Raw genomic sequence first — 6,747 nt, forward strand, 5'->3', positions numbered from 1 at the left:
GCAGCAATGACAAAACTATTAATTCAAGAAGTTGGATGCAGAGGATCTGGAAGCATGAGTCCAAATTTCCCTGCATCACAAGTTGATGAGTGAAGAGCATTACATTAAAAGTGAAGGTGTCATATTTGGAGTCTTCCTAAGAAGCCTCTCCACCATCGAAATGGTTCGAGGAGCATAAAGCTACTACCGCAAAAAAAGAGCTTGTTCTGAGATGTTCTTCCTTCAAAAAGCAGGAAAGAGGTGGGCACTTTCCCCAATTTCAACAATCAGTTACCCACAGGTAGCTTTTCCATAATGCAGAGCGTGTGCATAGTCCATAATGAGTACAGTCATGGCAGTACTTTTCCATGGTGTTCACCATGTAGCTCCTTTGCAACAATTTGTCCTTGGTTCCCAAGTCTCCTCCCATGCAAATTCATCACCTCCAAACCACGTCACTGTAACTTCTTCAAATCTTGCCTAAAGATAATACTTTTCCCTAATGAATGTTTCTCCACCTGCAATGGAAACACGAGAAAGAACAGATTCCATAGTGCACACAAAATTCAGAACATCAATTCTAAAATGCAAGTTGTCAGGAACTTGCATTTACGGCCTATGATTTTAGCTAACACAAGAATGTATCACTTTAAGCATTACAAATTGACAGAATTCTATTGCATTTTAACTATCACATATACCAATGTATAAAAATAACATTGTTATTCACATTTAGTATATGAGTAGTTTCAACTTCACATTATGAATTCTTCATGTTAACATGGTCTGCTAGTTACATTAACTTCCTACTTTAATTCTCCATGCTACTTGGCAGTAGCCTGAAGTATGTCAAGTAGTTACGTTAATAAATTTCCCAATTCTAACACCTCATGTTAATGTTTTGCAAAATTATGCTGATGCAATCCACATGTTAATATGATGCACCCCTACAAATTGAATAAAATTTCCACTCGATCAGTACCCCTCTCTGAAGACGTTGAGCCATTACAAAAAGTTTCAAAGCATCCCTGCAGAGTAGACCGATCTAAATAGATGTTGTAGCTAATCTTCTCTGTCTGAACTCCTCCATTCGCTTTAAATTTCCAAAGTCTCAACTGTCTTGCAGTCTTTTCATCCTTCACTCTCCTTCTCTTAAGGAGTACTCCACTTGCCTCGCTTTGTGCCACTTATATGCCCTTATCATCCCTACCAAGACAGTTTTACAGATTATAGCTATCGTTATCGGTTTCAGGATGTATCCAAAACTCCTTCAGCTGTCAAGTCCTGTATTTCATGATGTATATCCATGATATTAATAATATATCCACTCAGATCTTTACTTTTATCAGGTATATAAGAACAACACTGTTGGACCTTCAGCATCCAAAAGACTCCGCCCTCTTTTGCAAGTAGCACATCGAAAGCAAGGGAATTTTGCATCACCATCGCCCTTATAGGGACCATCTCCCCATCTATGAGTAGTAAAGACTGAGCTGTGTTAACAGATAACTTATCCACTATGGTAGACAGCCTTCTAATCTTGAGGTGATTCACCAGTACTCCCAAAATAGGTATTGTCTTCCAAATATATCTCCCACAACCTCTCCTATATTCAATCCATGTTTTTCCCTACTGCTCGATTTAGCTTCGGAACTCTCCAAATCATCTACAAGGTATATTTTCGGAAACACAAGGGCCAAATAACAAGTACCATAGCATTTGTGTCAATATTGGTAAGAAGTCATTTTCCATTCTTTCTACTCTCTCATAGGCATCACACTTATTCAGATGTTTATATACAGGTATTTCAAGAAGTACCATGTCATCATTCCAAAAGTAGTACTCATATTGGCCTTCCCTATAAAACATACTAAGGAGTAGACTACAACTAATACCATAAGTCAAAGGTAAGTGATGGTATTGTATTCCCTCCTCAACTGAGGCAGGTAAATGAATATACACATAGCAATCTCTAACTTCCATATTGTCCACATATTCCTATAACAACCTACCATAAGCATTCAATGTATAATCACCCTTGGATAGGTCTACGTGAAGGAAGCAACTAGTTTGCTCTATTAAGCCTTTTAAAGATCCAAGTGTACCCTCCTTTGAGCCAGCAGTTGTAGGTGCGGGTGTCCCTTGTACCCCCACCCCATGCTCCTTGCTTTCAGGTGAACTTAAAATTGACTCTATATTGACTGCAGTTATTACTACAACTACCCCTACAATGAGTGCACCTACAATACATTTGTGCCTATGATTCGAATTTCCAGACTCCATTTTAGAGCAGCTTGGATGACAGTTCAAAGAGGAACAACACACAGAGTCTCTTTTCTCTGCCTCTTTCCACTTTTGAAAACGTTCTCGGGCAACTTCCTTTGATATCTTGGAAAGTTCTTTTTGATAGTCTCTGTTTTACAGTATTTACAGAGCTCAGAAGACCTCATTAGCACCATCCTTCTTTTTCTTCTTCTAGATGAAATCCCTAGATGTATTCTTCCACTAGGGTCTAGGTTATTTTCTTCAAACAAATTAATTACAGTTCAAAATTCAGTTCACATCCCTTATCATGTCAGAGCCAATCTCCGCAATGACTCATAACAGCTCAGCCCTCAATGCTGCAATCTCATGAGGAGACTGTAGCACCCCGAAATGAATTAGATGTCTTCCAGAATCTGAGTCCCTAAGCCAATTCGCCTTGGTGGAAAAGGAACAGTCAATGACAGAATTGCATTTGTTTCAATCTCAGGAACTCTCAGCAATATCTCAACAACCAGCACCGAGATCTCAAACCTCGCTCTCCCTGGCACTTGCAACTAGATAAGTCGAAGTGGGAGAAGAATATCCCCAACAAGGCACTCAGGCTCTCCTGAGTCTTCTTGCAACTTCTGTGTTTTGCCAAGTCTCACTCAGATCAGATTGTGAAAATTCACTTTTTGGAGCAAGCTCTCTTTCAGATGCAAGTCTCAGGTTCTTTGGTCTCTGTCTCAAAGGACAGGTCTCGCCTGCAGATCTTTCTTCCTTAAGTGCATACAACCACTTCTTTCACCAGTCTCCTCCACTGAGTCAGACACTCTGTCACTCACAACGGTACCGTCTCACTCAGAGTCTATACCAGGGTCTGGTGCAGCTTGACCCACCTCAGATCGACCTGGTTTGTATCCAGCCTCTTCAGGTACCTTAACAGCTTTGCTTGTCCTCTCCTGTGACTCCGCAGTCAGGTATGGAAGTTCTTCTGGGAGTGGAGCTGTTTCATCAGAGGGACCTAGGACTCATTGAATCACACTTCAGAGCAGTTGTAGTTGCCAGCATCACTTGATATTTGCCACGCCAACGAGAATCAAGACAGTTTTTCTGCATGTGCTTTCTGATGCAAACCCAATCTCCTGGGTTCAGGTCATGGCAGAGATCCTTTGAAGTCTGTGCAGTTGCTGCTTCAACCTGATGAGACACACAACAAACCATGTCAGCTAATCCTTTACAGTAGTCAAGGATCAAATCATCAGTGATGTTTACAAACACAGTAGCAGGCCCGGCAGGCAAACGTATCGCTCTTCCCATAAGTATTTCATGGAGTGACAGCCCAGTTCTCCTGTCAGGGATGCTGCGCAGACTCATTAGCACTAAAGGTAAAGCATCAGGCCACTTCAAAGATGTCAAAGCACACACCTTAGCCAACCTTGATTTCTAGGAACCATTTAATTGCTACACCATTCCTGATGCTTCTGGTCATTAGCTACAATGCTGTCTCTGCAACTCATAACATTATGGTGGAAATGCTTGATTCTATCCGATTCCAATGTAGTTGGACATCCGAATCTAGGAATGAGTTCCCTCAGCAACCACTTAGCTACTGTGAGGTTATCACATCTAGACGGATTCCCTCAACCCATCGAGAAATGGTGCAAACAACAACCAGAATGTATCTCAAACCATTGCACACAGGCATCTCAACAAAACCCACTTTGATCCGATTAAAGGGACCCCCTGATCTGTCAATGTGGCTCAATACAATAACAGTCTTCTTCCCAGCATTCGTTTGCTGGAAAGTGACACACTGATGACACACAGCATCTGCAATCAATTGAAACCTAGATTGAACCAAGTCTGTCAGAACAGCCTCACAATCACTCCTCTTCCTATGTGAGTGGCTCCATGAATTTGCATCTCAATTGGATGTACAAAAATTAGAAACAAGGAAAACCCAAGCGTCGAAAAAAGGGACCATGGGTAGTATTCATTGTAAGAGACAGCGTTCCCTTTGAGCTGAAATCAGAACACTTGTAGCCAAATTATCACAATAGAGATTGGCTATGTTTTTGTCTTAACTGACAATATAAAGATATGTATTCACATATAATGAAACACAAAACAAAATATATATGGTGAGTGAGCTAGACGTGACTGGGTATTGGGAAATCAGCGAATTTCCTTACCACAGGCAAGTGACTTTAAAAGTGACGTTTTTTTAACAAAAAATGTAAATAAGCAACAGTCACAACAAGAAATGCATCTTGTACTCCACATAAATAATGAATTAAAGTATAGAGTTAAGATGCAGGTGTCAATGACGTTTCAAACCCAAGAGAAATTCTGGGATCATCATCAGGACTGAATTATAGAGCAGATGCCTAGGAAGTAGCCCACAGTAGGAGGCAGCATGCTTGCTGGGGTCAATCTGAATGACCAGGAATTAGGCAACCAGAGGCTGAATCGTGATGGAACTAATGAGTTGGAATCCAATCTAGGCTATGATCAGGCGTACTATAATGGCTGGTTACCACGTCCCAGTCCCGTTGTTGACGGTGTGTTGAGGGAAGCAACCGGAGGTCCGGCTGAATTGGAGGGGAGCCGAAATGAGGCTGATGACAGGCCGTCAGTCCATGCAGGAAAGCAGAAGTTCTGGCCAAGTAGAAAACATCTGTGGGTCCGGTTGAAATGGGAGGGCAGCTGAGTAGCAGACCCTCTGCTACTGAGCGTTATTCGCAGAGGGACATTGGCAGTAGTCTGCTCGCCCGCACGGACTGACGGCCTGTCATCAGCCACAATTCGACTGCTCCCCCATTTCAACCAGACCCACGGATGTTTCCTACTTGGCCAGAACTTCTGCTCACCTGCATGGACTGACGGCCTGTCATCAGCCTAATTTTGGCTCCCCTCCAATTCAACCAGACCTCTGGTTGTTTCCCTCAACACACCGTGTCCGGCACTGTATCAACTGATCTAATCGACGGCATTGCTCCATCCCCGATTCAACCGAGCCTCGCGGTTCACTTGAAAATCCGGGCAAAGACCCCCTCGCCATTGGCACGGCTTAGCCTATCCCTTCAAGGACCAAGTGCCTCCCGCAACAGAGACCCATTGTGGCCTCATCAGCCAAGTGACCCCCGTAGTCTACCCTCGCAAGGCCAATTGAGTTGTCTATACGTATATTGTTCAGGCCAACAGCATTTCTGTCCTGATGATGATCCCACTGATTATATAAATGGGATTGAAACGTCGTCGACCTTAAAACACCGTGCACACAAACTATTCTGTTACTATGTGTACCGGTTGTTGCTACTTATCATGCTTGTCTTATCTCTCACATTTTAGAACAGGCAACTTTTTTTGTTTCGCCTGACTGTTTTGTTTTTGTACACTGTCACTTTGTCATTCTTTGCCTATTTCTGTGATATTTGGATACAGGACTGTATCCCACGGTATATTACGTCCATGTTTTGATACTATTTAAAAATTGAATAAATCGCATCATCCGGCTGGATAGCTCACATATAGAATAGATTCAATTCTATATTTATTTCTTGTCCCCAATTTTTCCTTTAACAAGGACCATTGTTTTGCTTCCCGAGTCTTGTCACTTAGTCCTCTGACTGGAGTTTCTCACATTCGCGGTTCTGAACTGGTGCTTACCATAGTTATAGACCTTATGGTAATGGAGGCAATCCATACTCTGGAAGAGTCGTCAGTAGTCGCTAAAGGAGTACTGGATTTCATAGGCAAGGCACTAAAGGATGACAGTTCCTATTCGTGCTTTCTGGTTTTCCCAAACTAGTCCATTCGGCATGTATGGATTGTCTCTGATCAAGGCTTCCTACTGGGTGTGGGTCATAAACAGGAACGACAGGACCAATGACAACTGGTACTGTAAGAGCTTCCGACAACTGTGAAGAAGCATTAGCACCTTTGTGTTCCATACCCACTGAGATGGACACACCAGACCCCCCTACTCCTGTCGATATCCTTTCCACGAGCCCTGGATCAGGATCCACTGGAGCTGATACACTTCCCACATTCTGGATACTTTCTGCACCTCATCCACCTTCACTTGATTGAGGACTATTTGTGTGGCAGGCGCTCAATCAACAAGCTAGCCAACAAGCAGTCTTCATTATCACTACTGTCACTCCCACTTGTCCTTCTGTTGCTATCCTGTGGTCCTCCATCTCCTACCAACACTGGGTACAACCTCTTGCCTTCAATGGTATCAACTCTCCACCTCTTAAGCCTAGCATCCCACTGTGTACCCTGATATGCCGTCAGAGTTTTCTTCATACTCCCTTGATATTTCTCTCTTTGCTTAGCATGAGCTGCACACATCCATGCGTCTACCACTTCAAACTGTGTGGATCCAGGCAAAGGTCACATCACAAACATTGTTCCCAAGTATGATTTTTATCAGGGACTGGATGAATTTCAACCACCTTAAACTCAACCCAGACAAAACTGAGCTGGTTTTGACGGGTGGTGCATCCAGTCCCTGGA

This window comes from Lissotriton helveticus, chromosome 1_1 (assembly GCF_964261635.1).
Source record: "Lissotriton helveticus chromosome 1_1, aLisHel1.1, whole genome shotgun sequence".
Lineage (NCBI taxonomy): Eukaryota > Metazoa > Chordata > Amphibia > Caudata > Salamandridae > Lissotriton > Lissotriton helveticus.